Source organism: Chroicocephalus ridibundus, chromosome 2 (genome assembly GCF_963924245.1).
Source record: "Chroicocephalus ridibundus chromosome 2, bChrRid1.1, whole genome shotgun sequence".
NCBI classification, from domain to species: Eukaryota; Metazoa; Chordata; class Aves; order Charadriiformes; family Laridae; genus Chroicocephalus; species Chroicocephalus ridibundus.
Genome location: NC_086285.1, coordinates 44,701,574 through 44,720,738, shown reverse-complemented (window position 1 = coordinate 44,720,738; position 19,165 = coordinate 44,701,574). Strand labels below are relative to the sequence as shown.

At 39.6% G+C, this 19,165-nt stretch overlaps 1 protein-coding gene across 4 annotated transcripts in view; it reads right to left on the bottom strand.

The window, feature by feature from the left end:
* Window positions 1-19,165, bottom strand: part of RBMS3 (RNA binding motif single stranded interacting protein 3) — a 609,999-nt gene that overhangs the window by 245,876 nt on the left and 344,958 nt on the right. The window lies entirely within an intron of this gene.

The window sequence follows — 19,165 nt, the reverse complement described above, 5'->3', positions numbered from 1 at the left end:
TTTCAAAAGTTTCCTTTTCTTAAATTTCTATTCCTCACTCTCAATCCTTTCTTATCCTTTTGTTTTCACTTATGTCTTTTATCGACTTTCCAGTAAACATGTTCAGGAAACCTCTAGATAAGATGGTGACAGATCCAGGAGAAATAAAAAATGCATAGCACCAAAGGCAAAAAAAATACATGAAACAACATGAAAATTGCAGAGCAGGCAAACGCTCCCTCTTTTCACAGTTTCTCACAATCAGCTCTAACATAGTTCCCATAAGTAATAGTATCTCAAAAACTGCATAGATAAGGCAAAAGCCTTATCATGTAATTAGACAAAATCTTGTAATGCCACAATGTGCCCTAAATGTCCGATCTGACACCTAATAAATATGTGGGAGGCTCTCCATTTACTTCAAAGATTGCTGGACTAAACCCTGAGTGTGTGGGCTCACTAATGAGCAACCTGACTTGTGCCCATGAGCCAGGCAGAGGATAGCGACAGGAAAATGCAATCTCTACAGCTCATAATTGTTTAGATGCTGGAAAATGGAAAACCACAGAAATAACGAACTGGTCGAGACACAGCCCACAACACATTTGCTTTTCATGTATTCCGCTAATCAAAATTTGTGACACCTGATGAGAAGAATAAAAAATTTACAACTGGGAAAAAAATTATGCTTAAATTTGCTATCTAGAGTGGACTGACAGCTCATTCACAACCTTAGCAGGAAAAGGCAGTCATTCACACCAGCATGGAGGCAGTGCAGAGGGAGGCACACTTAGGGGCAAGGTTACATTGCAGTGCAGAAGAAACCCTGCCATGGTCCTGGAGAGTTCTCCACAAGCTAATTTAACTTGCTAAGCAAATTACATATAGACCTAACAGGAATTATTTTCCCAACAGTAACTTTAACCCTCGCACACCCACTAGTAGTATCACTCTAAAGCTCCTCAAAAGCATCAGGTCTCAAAAAGATTAAGTTGAATTACAAACTTGCAATTGGTACTTTGATTTACTTTGTGCTAAAATACAGCCAGCACACAACATTGGCTTTTTACTGCTTTATAGAGTATACAATTACATGAAATACACATCAAACTCATCTAAATAGCTGGCCATTTAACTGTCTGTTTGGAGCAATTGCACACTCTGTCATCCCGTGTGATCTAAAGCACAGAGTCAAGTCTGGCTGCTGTTTATAATTTAAGATAGGTAGCTCTGAACAACAGGGCCTTTCCCCCTCCTCCCTCCCAAGGAAGAGAAAGCTCTTAAAAGGTCAGGCACCAATGCAGTTTACTGAATAAAGCTCAAGTTTGAAGAATGTGCCTTCTAAAGTGATTTTACTACCTGGGATGTAATGAGTTTTACAGGCTCTCTTTGTTAAATTGCCCTGACAATTTCCATTTCCACTTGCTTCAATCATATTAACAGAAGCTAAAGTTCACAAGTAGTAAAATATTTCAGTGTACTGAGTTGGGTCTCTAAAAAATAGATCACACACTTGACAAACATATAGGACATAACGTTTGGCATTCCATTTCATGTTTGGCTTGGCATGTCTCATTTAGGGCAGGACAAGATGCCCTACCACGGTATCTCATTACCCATGGAAATAAAACATGGCTACACCAAGAACTTGACAAATCCCATTAGGTATGTCAGGAGGACAAGATTGTCCCAGTGAATTGGTGAGGGAAGGAAAAAGGAAATACTGGAGATCCTCCACTGAGGGGAAACATACTTAACATCCTAAGACTCAAACGTACAAAATCTGGGTAAATCGGTAAGAATTGAAACAGGAAATCCCTCACTGAAATGAGAAAAGGGAATGAAAACGCAGACAGCAGCAATAATTCTGCTTCTCATTAGAAGAGCACACACATACAACTCTGCTACCACCTTATTGTGTATTTGCCTTTGCCTTTTTAAACCATACAGTCCTTAGGGCATGGGATAGATCTTCCTCCATCTTTGGTAACTGTCTAGGGCTCCTTGGAAGGAACTACAATCTAAATAACAATGACCAACAAATGATAGCTCCCCTTTTTCCAATGCTGAAATAGTTAGGAAAGTTTTGTATAGTTTGCAGAATATACGAAAGAAAACTTCAGTGAATGACTATGTGATGCAAAGGAGGATTTCAAAACGATCTCACACTAATTCAAAGCAAAAGCTTAGAATGTGCAGAACAAGAGGCTCACCTACGCCTTCGTATTTTGATTTACAATTTTTGCTTCCAGATGTTTTTCTACATTATTTTCCTAGAGTGCTAAAGCTCTGACTACCCTGTAAGATACATCAGCACTATACTGAGACTTAAAATGATTTACTGTGACTTCAATTTTGAAGTGTAACACAGTGCAACCAAGAAAAGAGCTGGCCCAAGAAATGTTTTTGCTAAGATGACCCACACTAAGTGACACATGTAGCAAATGGAGTATCTTGACATATGTGAAACATCCAACAGCAATCTACAAACTCACTGAGTGAGAGAGTCTGACACAGATCTTTAGGAAGCTGGTTAATGGGCTACTGAGGCTCTTTGGAGTCAAAAAGATAAAAGGAAAATCAATGCTCTCAAAACAATTCTAAAACAAAAAACTTAGAACTACACATTAGCATCCAATCATTCTCATAAACATTAATAATGCTGAAGCACCTTCAGATACAGTCAATACTTAACGTAAAAAAGAAGTAGTCCTTAAATAAATGCTGTACTCATCACTCATTGCCCCTCCTGAGGCACAGAACACAGTAACTAGCTTGACAGCGCAGTAACCAGCTCTGATGTAAAAGATCTGTAGTATATATACTTATCTGGCGGCATTGACTGAAGATGGCAGACAGTACGTGAAGGGAAGATGAGTGCATAATGGGAATACGGTTCCCCAAATCCCAGGAGGAATAAAAACCTGTAGCAATCGAGGTAAATCAAAGCTGTATGAAAAGAAACGCTCAGCTCATTTAGATGCAAATATATCCAGATACCACTATGCACCACCTCTAAACAGCATTGCACATCCAGTGTTACTTCCATTGTACCGACAAATGCCTGCCTTCTCTATAATAACGTTCTCTTTGATGTACATGCTGTGGAAGAGTTAAGGCATATTTACATTCAATCAACAAAACTTCATCAGCACAGCAAGATGAACAAAGATCACATCCATAGCAGGCATCTGACCTTTTCATCTCTCTCTCCCTGAATGCACGTGTGCGAGGCAGGCAGGCGCGCACATACACACGGGCAGAAGCCATACATAATGTCTGAAATCAACTTCTGACCAAGGCATCACAATATTTTCTCCTGTGGTGAGTACTTTATTCACTGCAAGCACTGAATTTTAATTTCTACCATCTACAGAGCTATTGCACAGCGTTGGTGGTCATGTAATGAAGGAGAATAGAAATCACATTTGGTAACCTAAACCACTTATTTATTAAACTACTTATTTACTAATTCACAGTATTCGGCCAGGACGTGGCTTTCTCATCACAGACGACCAAAATGAAACCTGGGCATATTGCAGGACTTTGGCCCAAGAACAGGTTATTGCACATCAGCCACTTTACAGAAACCATCTACGTGCGTATTTTTCTCTGAAAACAGATGCAGTAATTTGAGGAAGTTTACTCTTCAGTAAAGGAAAGATAAATCACCAATTTATTACTTTGAAATAATTTGTTGATGTTTAGAACCTTTGCACCTTTTCACAGTTGCTCCCTGATCTGATCTGTCTTTCACCATGTAGAAATAAAATCTCTACACTTAAAGCGAGGGGTAGAAGTTAAGGACGCTCTTGGTGCTACTGTTTCAGCTTGAACAACACAGGACTTAGCACACAGTAATGGTCTGACAGGGCACTGGATGGCCAGCTTCGGTTAACAAGGCTTCTTTTTTAAACTCTGCAGCCTGTAAGAAGCTATCAACCTCTAATTTGCAACAAGCAGATTAATTGAAGGTTTCTAATTTGTTAAGATTGTTTTTTTGGAAACTCTACGCTGGCTTAAAACAGCTGAAATATTTGCCTTAATGTACAGTGCTTATACAAATCAGATGCAAAAGCGGTTCTTGAAGAAACTGCTGGAACCTTACCAAGGATTTATGTCCCAACATGCCTGAGTTGCATCCCCTCTCAGCTCTTCAGATTTGTGATGGAGGAGATGGTTCATGGATTCAGTGGGCCAAAGCACACACCACTGACTGTGGATAATAATTTGCCACAGATAATTTGCTAAGAGTCGCCCAGAAGGCCAGACTGGTAGATTTTGTTTCCAGCTTAATGGGCCAAGCTGACCCCTGGCCAGGATTCTTTACCTCGGCTTTGCCTTTGGGCTTCAAAATATCCACAGTAGGCATGCAGGGCCCTCATGGACAAACACAAGAGTTTAAAAGGGATATTTTCCTCTAGGTGGGACTTGAATTTTAAAGGCAAATCTGACCCCTTATTCCTAAATTCTTCCAGAATAAAATCTTGCGACACAGCTTTAAGGGTCGTTAATAAAAACAAGATCTATACAAAACCAATGTTTGTTGTTTGTTTTTAAAGCAAAAAAAAGTTGTTTTTTTTTAATCAATATGTTAAGTGGGGGTAGTTACGTTATTGATGACCAAGCAGAGCAACATCAAAGATCTGAGGGGGGTTTGGCCAAATACATACTACCTTGCATTATTTTTTTTAAAAAACAAAAATTAAGAACAAGTGCTAACAGAATTAAAAGATCAACAGAGATCATTTGTTGATTGAAAACCCCCAATATATTCCATTTCTGATGCAAAAGATGACAATAAACACAGATGAGGCAGCAAAGCATTTTACATACGTGGAATATCAGCTTCATATCAGCAGGAGGCCAAAATGTTGAAACAATCCAGCACATCTTCCTAATAGAAGACTTTGTATTCCAGCATTGCATGCTGAATGCATCTGTTTACTTTGGCTCCAAAAATATAGGTCTGTATTCTAAACCAGTGAACTTCAGAACCACAAATCACTACTATGTAGCTCTGAGCAATTTTATCAGTAAACGTCATTAGAAGTGGTAGTACCAACAAGGCTGAGGGTCAACTAAATCATCCAAACTTCCAGATTTGAGCTCCTGCTCACAAAAATCAAGTTCTGTCTTAAAACAACTGAACTTGATTCCCTGAAGAATATTTGTATATGCATCTGTCATCTGGATATCTATATTTGGACAGCAAGACTTCATAGTTGTCTAAATCACATATTAGACACAACTATATCTCAAAAGTGCATCTCTCAGGAGTGCCAATTTGAACAGGGCAGATCATTCTCTTAGCAAATATGTTTTGCATGTCTCAAGGTTTTTCTCAATGTAATATTTATGTGAACAGTAATTCTAACAAAAAAAACCCACCCAAACAACCAAAAACATGAAAGGAGAAGTAGTAAAATACCCATTTGCTTCTTACAGATCTGTAACTCAGGCCTATATTTCTCACCATTCTATCTTCACGTTAAAACTTTTTAGCAGTGAAATATCTGCATAGATAAAACAAAGTTGTTGGTGGGTTTTGTTTAAAAATAATCTTAAAGGTAATAAAAACCTGCTGACCCCATGGAACCCAATCCTCAGTTCTTAAAGCATGTGAGATTTTATCATGATTGAAGTAAATGTCCCTTAGAGCAAAAATACCAAGATTTAATATGTTACAAACTCATCTACCCTCTACTGGCATTTTCTAATTTCCACTTTTCTTTGTGAAATGTAGCATTTTAGAAAGCATTTGAAGTTCAGAAACACAGATATTGAACTTATTTTCTATATCTCCTATTTAGCTTACTATATTTTTGGAATTGTACACAGATGGAAAATAAGCTCTAGGACACTGGGCAAGACTTTTCTACCACAACTGATGATATTGAGCTGTCACAACAGCCAACCAGTTGATATAATCACAAAAGACAAGCCGAAGAACAGATCTTTAGCTGTGAACGTTTGCAAACGCTTGGAGGTTCATTGTAAAACTTGCACTTATAACAACTGCATTTGACTCAAAACCTGGTAAAGCGTTCTGAGATTTAACTTTAAAAGAGCAAATGAAATTTAATACTGCAACATGCAAGATAATGCAGTTTATACACTTGCTAAAAATAAGAGTTTCTGCTGCAAACTCTAGGGTGCTCATCAGTTGACTAAAAGGTAGTAAAATATACATATTAGGCAAGGTACTGCCCAATTGAGAGATGGTACTACAGCATTGCAAAGACCTTCTCTGAAAAATAACGTACAGCTCTCCTCAACCACGGTCAGGAAAGATGGATCATAAGCGGAAAAGGTACAGAAAAGCGCTATCGATCAGTGGAATATCACAAGAAGAATTGGTCTCTCCTAAAAACACCACTTCGCTTTGCCCACCTTGTGCAACAGCCAGATGCAAGCCAGCTTGGATCCAAAATTCACATAACTGCAACAGGATGGTGATAAGTGTGCAGGTGTATCTCAAAAAGAATACGGTGTATTTACAATAGCAAAAGTAAGGATGCAAACGGGATATCATTTTGCTTTACAAATGCTTCATGTGGATTGACAGAGGTGGAGGAGACTAAAATTAAAGGACGGCACTTGCATGTGAACAAATATGGATGTTACAGAAGGAAAACCATTTGCTGAAGGCAAAGAACACTAGGAAAAATTTCCAGAATATTATGTGAAAGACTGACATAGAAGAGGTTACCAGCAAACAGGCAATAAACAGTATTTACAGGTATCACTCAATGCCTCATCTGATTTATGGACCGTTAAGACAGGATGACATAAGGGGGCTCTGTTTTGTGAGAGGTTTTCATCACAGTATAAAGCGTTCCAGGTCTCAGCTACTACAAGTTCAAAAGACCTCTGACCAAAGAAATGGAGAAACCGTTAGTAAAATCCAGTGCAAAGGATAAGATACTAGATGACGCTCCCAGGAGAAAAGTGCCCAAGTTGCTACTTTGTCAGACCATGTCCTTTAGATAAGCCTGCACCAGGCTTCCCAGATGTCTTGTGATCAAAGACAGGCAGTACAATAGCCACTTACAGGAGTGCAGAGAGGTACCCTGGTAACTAATCTAATTGATGACTGACACAAAATGTCCAGCCTCTTCAATGTACTCCTGTAAGCCAATCTGGAAATTACTTATATACTCAAGAGAAGCGAACAGCATGCAATAGCACAATCATGCAAGATGAAATTATTTATTTGAACTTCAAGCAAAGCAGAGCCTGCATACAACACTCCTTTTTAACATAGAAAGCCAGACTTCAAGAAGAATTAGAAGACTGATCATAGAAAAGAGCCATTATGTATTTTAGCTAATGAAATTTTTATTCTGAAAGGGAAACATTTCCATTACCGTAGACACAGCAGCCCCAGGAGGGAGGGCAAGGCAGTGAGACCCCTGCGGCCCCGTTACAGCCAGATTTCCACCTCGTTTGGAGCAGTTCGAGCTCTTTTACCAAACCCACCATGTTACTACTTGAAATGTGCTGTACAGTAAGAAGGCAGTCTGATGTGAATTAGGTCATGCTAATAGCAGTAAGTGACCTTTCACTGATGCACAATTTTTAAGCAAGCGAAAAGATTTTTTGGAAGTTAAGAAACTGCAAAGATTCTCCCTGCACTGACTCTACGTGCTACGTTGTGTTGCATCACTCTAATCAAGCAACAGAACTGTATAAATGATAGTCCTGGTTTTCCATAACAAGCTATAATTGGAGTAGGTGACTAGGAAAATGTTTAGATAAATGGTGGGATCACAACCTTTTATGCAAAGTGGACAAATAAGTTATGGAAATATCTGGGAAACCCTGAGGCTGTGTAGCTCTACTTCAAGCCACAGGCACAGTTAAAGTAGACAGTAAATCACTAAATTTCATCTCAGACTTTACAATTTTGTTGTTGTTTTGGTTTTTTGCAAGTTTTTGCTGACAGGCAGAAAAAATACTGTCTGAATGTGACCAAGATTTAATTTACCTCCCATTTCCTTCCTATTTCTACAGCACATTCCTAAAAAAAACACACAGCATTTTATTCCCAGTGCTTAGAAGAATTACTAGTAAATAGTCCCACTCCAACAGTACGTACTATAAAAATACCACTGTAATACTTTTTTCTACTCATGAGAATTGCATTACATTATAAAATTTTCTCAAGAATATTTCTAAATGATCCTCTATAAATGTACTTACTTGAATACTTATCAACTATGCATGCACATCCTAAAAAAACATGTCCACATACAGAGACAGAACTGCACTAAAACAGCATTGTGTATTAACTGAGTGGGAGAGTAAAGTGGTAAAGACACCTTTGAAGACGGGGAAGCTTTTCTTCAAGGTGTCTTGTCTTTCTTTACCTGTCTGTCAGCTGCATTTAAGAACCAAGAACAATTTAACTGCATGAAGAAATGATGTCTCAGGCATGAATTTCAGTAACAACTCTCAGAAAGGTATGTCCACTTGTTCTGAGGAATTCAAAGTCAAGCTTTCCAGCACCAAGCCTTAACTATCCAAACTCCAAAATTTTCCGACTTTAAAATAAAACATCTCATACTCCCTTTCTTCACTATTTCTTTTCCTCTTTGAATCTTGATAAAAATACCAAGATTGCAGATAACTGATGAGTGGTAATTATTGAACACACTTTGCTTTGTTACTTACTGGCACCCAGATAAGCAAAGTTATATCCATTCTAACATGAGGAAAATATACCACCTATCAAATATTATGAAAATCCGTTCCATGGGGAGGTCCAACCTTTCCAATGACAAAAATGCATTTACAGCTGCTACATCAAAGTCTTCATTGTTCTTCATGGGTTTTGAGACTGCAAAGTTATGAGGCTCAGTAGAGGAAGCAAGCCTTGTACCTCCATTACTGCAGTGTAAGGACCATCTTTGGCAGGTGTAAACCTCCCAGGTCCCCAGGACATACCTTTGTTTAGGTTTCTTGGGAATAAAAGACTCCTCCTGCCTTCACATCTAGAGAAACTGGCAATTTAAGGCCCCTAGGTTCTCCTGTGTGTCCACCATTTTGGACTATGGCTCATAAGAGGGTCATTTTCCTTCGTGAGCACTAGGGAAAACAGAATAGCATTTAACATAAGTCCTTCCAAATAAGGATTCCTCTACACAGCATGAGATCTGCTGCAGTCCTTTCCTCCTTTTAGATATGAAGGTGCATGCTGAAGCATTGCTGGTAACATCGTGCCCAAGCAGTGAGCGCAAGATACAGTGAGCACAGGGGTACTGACGGTACCTTGCAAAGGTAATGTCCTCAAGCCTGCTGACAGAATTGGCCAGATGCTGATCTACTGGTGACATTAGTTTCAGATATTGTTCAGCCATATGACAGACACTAATTTGATCTAAGATTTAAGGAAAGCTGGGATCAAACAATCCCAGAATCTAAGGCGGGCATTTCTCTTGCCTTATTTATGAACAGATATAGGATTTTCTAGGGTATACTTCCTTTTGACACAACATTGAAAATATGTCCTCATATTTGGGATTGTACTGTTTTCACTTGCTGCTTTAAAGGAATAGTTATGTTCCTTTTTTTTAACACTTCAATTATTTTGGGGTACATTTTTTTCTAAAGCTGACAGTTCTTATTTAAAAAATTGATCTTCCTAGGTTTAATCAGATACGTGCATTTATCCTTGTACAAAATGAGGTACACCTTACAAAATATCCAATATCAGCTAAATGTACTCTTCCTCTGTGTGTCCATTTTCCCATTTCCCAGGCTGCAGCACTACGCAGAATTAGCAATACTCAACTCACGTCCAGCATATTGATATAAAATGACCCTCTAAGCTTCCCATCAGCTGCACTCTCGGATTACAAAAACACTTTACCATGCTTCATGTTCATTACTTAGCAACTGCTCCCTGCTTCTAAGAACCACATCCTTATTTACACATGCACGTCCTGGCACATCTTTCTTAAAAGCAGAAAAAGAACTGGGATTAAGGGAAGCTATGATTGCATTTTATAAAATCGTAAGTGGCATGAAAAAGATTCATAGGGAACAAGAGCCTTCTGTCTCTTCCAATACACGAATTAGCAGGCAATCAATGAAATCAACATTGCAGGTTTAGAGCAAGCAAGGGAGACGGTTCTTCGAAGAACGTATAGTTAAACTGAAGAACTTCTTAGGGCAGGATGTTGCGCTGCCAACTTTTTAAGTGTAAAAAAGGCGGGATAAATTATTTGGGGGTGAGGAGGCAGTTCTACAGAAGGCTATTCAATACAAGCTCAGGAAACCCCAAAGTGCAAATTGCTAGAGGCTGGGAGACTGCTCTGGGGAAGTATCCTCAGATGCTTGCCTGGTTCTTGTACTCCTCTGTTGGCAAGTGCTATAGCGCACTGTCAGAAAGAGAATATGATGGCAGAGGGACCTTTGTTCTGGCCCGATATGACCAGTTTTACATTCTTATGTCACTTACCATTTTTTTGATCACATCAAAGTTAGTCAAACATGACTGCAAATAGAATTCAACCCTTCATATCACCATAACCTCCCTCTTTGAGCCCAAATAACCTCCCTTTTTGAGCACAAATACATAAAGGGAAAGTCCAAGGAATAAAAAATTCATTGAGCTGCCATCATGACTTTGTTTGTTGCATGTATCATGAGGAGAGCCTAACCTGATAATTTTATACAATGGAAAAATAGAAGGTTTTTTCCAGTGACAGAAATTATCATTCATTAGTGAACAAAATTGCATCGAAACCTAAATTTATTTAGATTACTGCCAAACCACTCAGACATGTTGGTTGAATAGGAAACGTTCATTAATAAGGAAATAACAAGCAGAGTATTCACTAATACAGTAAGATTTAGATATTCAGAGGGTGATGCATATGTGCACAGGGAATATCTATGCCTGTTACCAGTAGATTTGTGTTTACCGGCAGAATATGCACCTGTGTATTTCCAGGCTGATGAGTTGTTACACAGGCACTCACATCAGCTCCGAAGAAATGCTAAAGTTTGCACACCTGCTTTCCAAATCAAACAAAATAATCTGCAAGTGGTCTGATTCTCACACAAATCACATTGCTTTACAGAACCTGTGTCTCGGTCCAGACTAAGTCGTACCCCAAAAAACATGCACATATCCTCCCGCTGGTGGTCGTGTGAATCATCTCCTCCTCCTCCTGAGGAAGCACGCTAGATACAATGATTTCTTGTTTCTCACCTTACAAAAGCATTGTCCTCACGCTGAGCTACAGAAGAACATGATTAAATGGTATGTCACGAAAGAAAGGCTACGTCCATTTTCTACCACAGTAATATTTTCTAAAACCACAGTTTTTTGATCATTTCAGAGCGCACTGGGTTTTTCCTGGTGAGTAAAGATGTGCTTACTGAATTTAGAACATAGTTTCTCTCAGTCTGAGCTGCAGATTCCCAAGCTGCATAGTTGTGGTCGGATAACTCCTCCGTGGGGCGTTTGGAGTTTCCTGAGTATGGAGGGAAAAAAGAATGAATCTGACTCCAGCGTTTAACTCATTTGCAGGACTCAGATTTCCTGTTCTGCAAACATAAAGGGTTTGCAAAGAGTGTGTAAGAGCTTCCAAGATGTATAGCTATGTGAGCGCTAAAGATAGGGAGCCCCATTCTTCTCGCCGGCTTAAATTGCCAAAGCTCTGTGGATTTCAGCTGTATTATTACCAATTCAAATGTGTTCCAAGTCAGAGGAAAGTCGAGAACAATGTGTATTTATGAAAAAAGGCCAATTCTTGTTTGGCTGAAGTTCATAACCCGAAAAGAACCCAGTAATTCCACTATTCTCCAGCCTAAAAGTTGGCTACATCTTTCACTTATCAGCATCTGCTCTGTGGTGCAGGGCATTAGTAGCATGGAGGTGGATATATTTACTGATTATTTACATTGCAATTTTCAAAGGCAGAGGAATGTTTTAATCTTAGATGAAGTTACAGTATGAAAAAATTCAAGTTAATCTAGAAACTAAAGCAGCGCTTGAAAAGGGAAGTAAAATACCATGGCAAGGTCTATTTAAGGTGATATCTAGAGAACAAACATGATCGTATGCGCTGTAAAATTTTCTAAGCTAACTTAGTGGTTAAGAAAGGTGCTGAGCTAAGATTTTTGGGAACAAAGGAACATAGCACTGACCTAATTCCTCTCCATTAATCAACAATGAAGTCCCTTTCACTTCTAGAGAGTAGAATTATGCTAAGTTAAGCACTTCTGAAACCCCCCAAAGAAATTTTTGTATATAAATTTGGCAGGTGTGGTACAGAACTGTCGATGCACATCCCCATTCATACTGACCTATGTGTTTTTAGGAGCAATACATGCAAGTGTGAAAGGACAGTTGGATTTTAATATCCCCAGGATTACTTGATGTTCTGCTTTCAAGAATGGAAGAATGGCTCCAGCTAATGCATTCTATGTTGGCTTGTGAACGTGCATCTAAAAGCAGGAACAGGATCATAAGCTCATTTTACATTTGCTACCATATAGTTCTCAGGTAGAAGCATGAAGTTTTCCAGGATAGATGAGGCTATGAAGTCCTCCCACTAGGGTCATGTATCTTTGCTATCACCCCAATCCATCACATTAAAGCAGTGAGCAGCTTTGTAAGAAACAGCTAGTCTTGATTGTCTAGGAAGCTCATAAGCCACAATCATCTGCTACTGCAGATTTTCTGAAATTTCAAGTTACACTTTGCTATAGCACATCTGTGATTTGAATCCTGCATTTAGAGAGTGTTTCATCTGGAAAAAAACTTTCAGATTTGGAAAGGCACATCTTCCTAAGATTTCCTAAGAAATTTTGTGATAAAACCTGATGCAAACAAATATTTTAGCATCTCTTCAATGTCTTTATTTCACCAATCACTATCCTTTAAGGAATGAAAAAAATATCCTGCATTTACAAACCCTGCATTTAAGGGCCAGCGCCAGCTGGAAAACTTACAATTCCCCATTAGATGAGTGAAAGACAGTTTGTGCAAAACAACACAGGTGATCAGGAGAGAAAGGATGAGGGGGGCATGGCATTGATAAGTGGCACTATATGAAGCTATTGAGCTTGTGGTTATTGCTTCTGTAGAACTCCTTTGGTATGGTACTGTGTCCAGCTCTGGAGCCCTCAGCACAAGAAGGACATGGACCTGTTGGAACAGGTCCAGAGGAGGGCCACAAAGATGATCAGAGAGCTGGAGCACCTCTCCTATGAAGACAGGCTGAGAGAGTAGGGGTTGTTCAGCCTGGAGAAGAGAAGGCTCCGGGGAGACCTTACAATGGCCTTCCAGTACCTAAAGGGGGCCTACAAGAAAGCTGGGGAGGGGCTGTTTGCAAGGGCACGTAGCGACAGGACGAGGGGCAATGGTGTTAAACTAGAGCAGGGGAGGTTCAGATTAGCCATTAGGAAGAAGTTCTTTACAATGAGGGTGGTGAAACACTGGAACAGGTTGCCCAGAGAGGTGGTGGAGCCCCCATGCCTGGAGACATTCAAGGCCGGGCTTGATGAGGCTCTGAGCAACCTGATCTAGTTGAAGATGTCCCTGCTGACTGCAGGGGGGTTGGACTAGATGACCTTTAAAGGTCCCTTCCAACCCAACACCTTCTATGATTCTATGATTCTGTGGTTGACTTGGTAAAAGAAAACTAATGAGAGAGACACTGGCAGCTGTAATTTACAAATGTAAACTGAACCGCCTTTCACTTCTTCCAAGCTATAATTTTTCATTGTTATTTAACCCAGGATTGTTAATCGATTCAGGATTGGTCAGTCAGTATGTACTGTGCACAAACACAAGAAAAGATAGTTAACGTTTTAGGAAGATAAAAGGAGCGTTCACTGCAGAGCACTCCACACACACACACTCAGTTGTGCCAAATGTCTCTGACAAGTGGTGAAGCAGCAGCCCATGCCTGGTTCTGCAATTCATTCAGAACGACGTGGAAGGTGGCCAGAGTCAGCAAAGGACAGCTTCTCCTACGTTGCTGAGCACGCTGAGGTTTCCAGTGTCACCAACTCCTGTTCTAGCAGCAAACGAAGAAAATAATTTTAAAGAGCCGACAAAATATTTTGCTTCATAGAACAGTTTGCTTTGTGGGGTGGTGGGAGATCAGATAATTAAAGAATGGGATTAAAATGAAACCTGGCAATTTCAATACGGAACTCTAAAAATCCTTGCCTCCTGCTTTGGTATCAGAAGCAAAGTTAACTCAGTCAATGAGGCTGCTATCCACAAATATTGTCCAAGAACGCAAAAAAAAGTATCCTGAAGTTTGGTTAGCTAAAATTTTCAGACATTTCTATCATGAATTAAGAATCTGCTTGTGAGATTCAGTGTATCAGATGTTCCCTGTATAGGTCATATATCATATTTTGTAAGGATAGCATTTTTATTAAATATTTTCATGAACTTCTAAACTGCAAAATACAGAGAATTATAATTTTCCATTCAAAATCTAGATTAAAAAAATATTAGGATGAAGGGCTCTCACTGAAGAGTCTTTCCATTTTCTGCAGTTTCCATTTTAAGGAACAGCCCTTTAGAGTATTGATATATGACAGAGAAAAAAAAAAGTAGTAATTTAAAAAGAAGATAAAATGAATCTGAAAAATGAGCAGGCAGAATGGACTTATTTGGTCAGCTGACTCATACCAGAGCAATTCCTGAAACCTATGCAAAAGCCTGGAAAATAAAGAAGATTCTTCTGTGGGATTTTCTTTTCCATCGTCCTTGGAGAAAAACTGTCTATTTAACTATAGACCAACCATCTCTCTGTTCATCTTCAGAAGCTCTTATACTTGGCTCTGTTCTGTGGGAAACAGCTCCCTTTTATGCTTCACCTAGATGGTGATTACTCCCTGTATTTAAGCTTCTGCATGATGGAGAGATGAGAAAAGATATCACACAAGAAGCAAAATCACCTTCTGTAATTCCCTTGTCAAGCAAAACATATCAGAGCCTATCGACACAGTCCTTTTTCAGAACCAGCTCCTTCAGTGTACCCTCTGGATGGCAATTACTGCAGCAGAGTAGTCAAGAAATGTTCCTTGGATTTAGACAACTGCCAACACTGCTTGCACAGGTACTGAGGATGTCTAAACGCATTATATATACAAAAGGAAAGCCCAGAGAAGATATGCATCATCAAATACAAATAAGCATCATTATTAAACCTAAAAAATGCACTTGGAATCTCAGCAGGATTGAAAACGCATCCTTGGCGAATGTGTTTGTTTCAACATTCTTGATGGGCTAATAGATAATAAAGATATTACACACTCTCTGCAAGAACCTATCTTTGCCTGAACTTCCACTTGACATGATGTTAGAGCAGACTAGAACTAGACATAACAGACGGTAGAGAGGACCCAAAAATGCCCATGAATGTATAAACTCATTCTACAATTGTAAAGTCCACCAACTTCAGGGTTGACACAAGTTCAGACCCTCCAGTTTATTTAGATAACTAACTTCTATTGATTCTTCAGGTGATTTAGACTCCCTGATATCATTAAAAGTTTATATCTAGAACAGATTAAGAAGTGTCATCGTGAATGTGTAATTCAGGGTGAAGGACTACTGCAAATCCCAAGAATAGATGTGGCTACAGATTTCATTAGAGCATTGATACCTTTTCCATGTGTACTATCTTCCTTGCCTACTTGTGTGAGCCAACTCCTATATTACTAAGATTCTCCTTATTAATTTTCCATGTTCCATCTATAACATTTTTTCTTGAAAATGCATGAAAAGAGCAGATGGAAAAACTGAAACCAATATATAAGCCATGCACATAAGCATTGTCTTTTCTGTGTTGAGCTTGTGTAGTCCCTAGCAAAAAGAGACAACCAAATCAACAATTCCTATGAGATTACTCAGCGACATATCAGTTGTGCCGTTTTTAGTAGGAAAACAGAAACAAAACCCACCCAGACTCTACCAGCCTGGACAAGCAGGCACTACGTACGTACAAATGAATCTGTATGTCTGAGTTATTTCCAAAGGCAAGCAGGAAGCACATAGTAAAATGATCCAGGCCAGCTGAGAAACCACCACTCAGCAGCTCCATTGCATTATTTTTTCTCAATAAATGAAACCATTAATAAGGACTTTGGAAAACAATGGACAACTTAGATGAACTTCATTGAACATAGGACAACGGCAGTAGTCAAAACTTCTGCTTTGAGTACCTGTAAGGGAAATGCTAAAGAGACAAGGTGAGAACACATGCGTGTACAAGAGCCTGGATCTCACATGGTTGCAAGAGTCCTCATCCCACCGAGCAGGCGGTCATTCATGGGCCCATGAGGCCTCACCTCCCAGCCACCACAACTACCTCTGCAGGCATAATACTGCTGTTCCTCTCCCTCAGCTGAATCCTCTCCTGACTCCTTTGCATCAGGCTGAGCAACATCCAAGAGAACAAAAAGAGGGATTCAAACACGTTTAATGGTGTTTTTCCCTGCGTAGGGTTACGGGGTGTATTAACCTCGACAGAACAAGTTTTCCAACAGTGATGGGACTTGGAGCACCGATCCACCAGAGTCTAACCTTCTTCCAGAGGCAGCACTCTGAAACAAAATCAGCCAAAAGGGTGTCCAAAGGCTATAAAAATGAGGGAGGTGGCTGTATTTAAGCATCGATAAAATGAGTATGTTTTACTCAAGTATCCACAAGATACTTCTGTTTGCCAACAGGGGTGGGGATTCAGTTCTGCTTTTTGTTTTTCAAAGAAGATTCCTGGATTTCTCAGAGAAAAATTATATTGTGTTAAAACTGAGAAAGAACTTCTCTTTCCGAGCAAGATTTCTCTCCAGGAAAACATCCCAGACTATACCGACGCTTCAGCATACTTTCTCTCGCTACTGGAGAAGGCCAGCGCATAGCAAAAGCTGGCCAATGCCTCTTTCACCTTTACTCAAAAGCATCCATAACTGGACTGAGATTTTTGACATTTGTTGAACCCAAGTTACAGTCTCCTCCTGGCCCTCCGCACAGGCAGTTTCACTGCTTTGCAATGCAGAACAGAAGTTACAGGACACTGACTATATTTTTTCAAGGTATTGCATGCAAAAGGTTTAGGCAATTTCTTCACACTTACTCTTTTTTCTTTTATTCCATTTGATAGCCACCATTCACCACTAATTAAAGCAGTCCTTGAAACAAAACTGCTCCGGATAAACTTCCAGAAGTGGAGACTAAATTCTTCTTCAGCCTCTTTCTTCAAACCTCTTCTGAGCCCTCACTGTTAATTCAGACACTGGCAGGTAACGTTGTCTTTCAGTCCTGTTATGCAACTTGGCTTCCAACATCTGCAAGACCTAACATGTTTCTCCAGATAGATTTGCTTTCCCAGGCCCTGCCTTCTCAGCAATGTGAGGTACTTTGTGTAGAGTCGTCTCAATTTCCTTTGAATCCACTTTTTTTCTGAATACTTTGATTTTTTTCAGAGATAGGTTCTTTTCAGTGCGTTTGATAGTTCAAGATAAATATACAACTGACTTTTCCTATCTGGGATTTCAGGCACCATGGTTAAATAATAAAAATACAGTTAGCCTTATGCAAACAAAATGTACACATCAGCCACCTCAAAATCACAAAGGGCAAAAAACTGCTCCCACCACAGATTCCCCAGAAAACAGACCTTGGTGGTTGGTACAGCCCTTCCCACTCTGAAAGCATTAACCCTTGCTTTTGGCCTCAGAAACCACTGGACAATCCAAAACACAGTATTTTAAGTCACCTTCTGTTTTGATATTTCCACTCATGCAATTGTTCATTGTTCTGAATGACGAGAATACCAAATATAGATTTATCTTTTAATCCTATCTTTAAATCTCTAATTTTAAATCTACAACTCTATAGACTTACGTAGTTAGAAATCTACTCCTCCCCGGAAATGGCTATTTGAGATCAACCACCAGGACAAAACGTTGGTTTCTTTTTCACAGCTTGACTAATACATGAAATTGCCTATATTTGAACAAGGAGACGCAGTATATCTGAGAAATAAAATAGTACAGTCCTTAGCTGGTGTTCACATTCTTCAGCTTGCCATCTTTTACCCATTTGAAGCAAATAGTTATTATTGACATGTGGCGATAAAAAATAAGAGCCGATAAAACAGCCTAGCTTGCATCATGGGGCACTGCTAAACAGAAATACAAGGATGACTTCCAGCTACTTTAAGACACAGTGAGTGTAATTCAGCAGAAGGCAAAAGAACCTCATTTAGCCCCAAGGATTTTTTTTTCGTAAAAAAACCCCATATGTTTTTAGTATGATATTGTTGAAAAACAAAGGTTTAAATCACCAGTATTCCTTTAAATGGGAATCTTCAAGTGTGATGTTTATTAATTGATTTGCCTTTGTTTTTACTGTTTGAGATTCTAGGCCGGCATCATTTCTGCAGAGACTAAATCAGGCAATATTAAGGGCTTTTTGTGATTCTAGGGCAAGGCATTTTGAAAGTACAAAGCAACAGCTATTTTTGCTGGTTGACACAGTCTAGAGCCCAAAGGCACGTGATTATGCCTTCAGAAAGGCAACAGCCAGAGCACATGACAGTCATTTACTAACCCCGTCTCCTCATCAGCCCCTTTGCTTGGGGACAAAGGACAATTCCAGAACCAGAGTATCTGAGCTCACCGCGCTTGCTACAAGATGTACAGCAATGGCTCCTGCAGCCTCTCTGAACAACCGACGCCAGTCACCTCCAGACAACCTCCAGCAACTATTCTTTCAGCAACCTGCTACAATTCCATTATGTCCTCAAAATAAAAAGACAGCAGAAGCCAAACCAAGGCAGATCAATCAAACTTTCCTTATGTTCAGTCAATCACTCCTTCAGAGAAGCCCACCAGGCATGTCAGAAAAGAATAACTATTCCAAGGCTAAGGAACCGAATGAAGACAACTCTGAGGTGAAGAAAACACAACTCTTTCACCCTGCAGTCAGCATAAAGGCATTTCCAACCACTCTGCCACTCCATCGCTCTCCATCTTCTAACCCGCTCCAGAGTGGGCAGAGAGTATCAAGGCAGGACCCATCACATGAGACACAACTCTCAAGAACACAGATAAACCATAGGATGAATAAGGCGTTGAAGCCAAAGGACAAAAAATAATTGGACTAAGCGATCCAAAACCTTAAGAAAAATGGGAGCAAAGC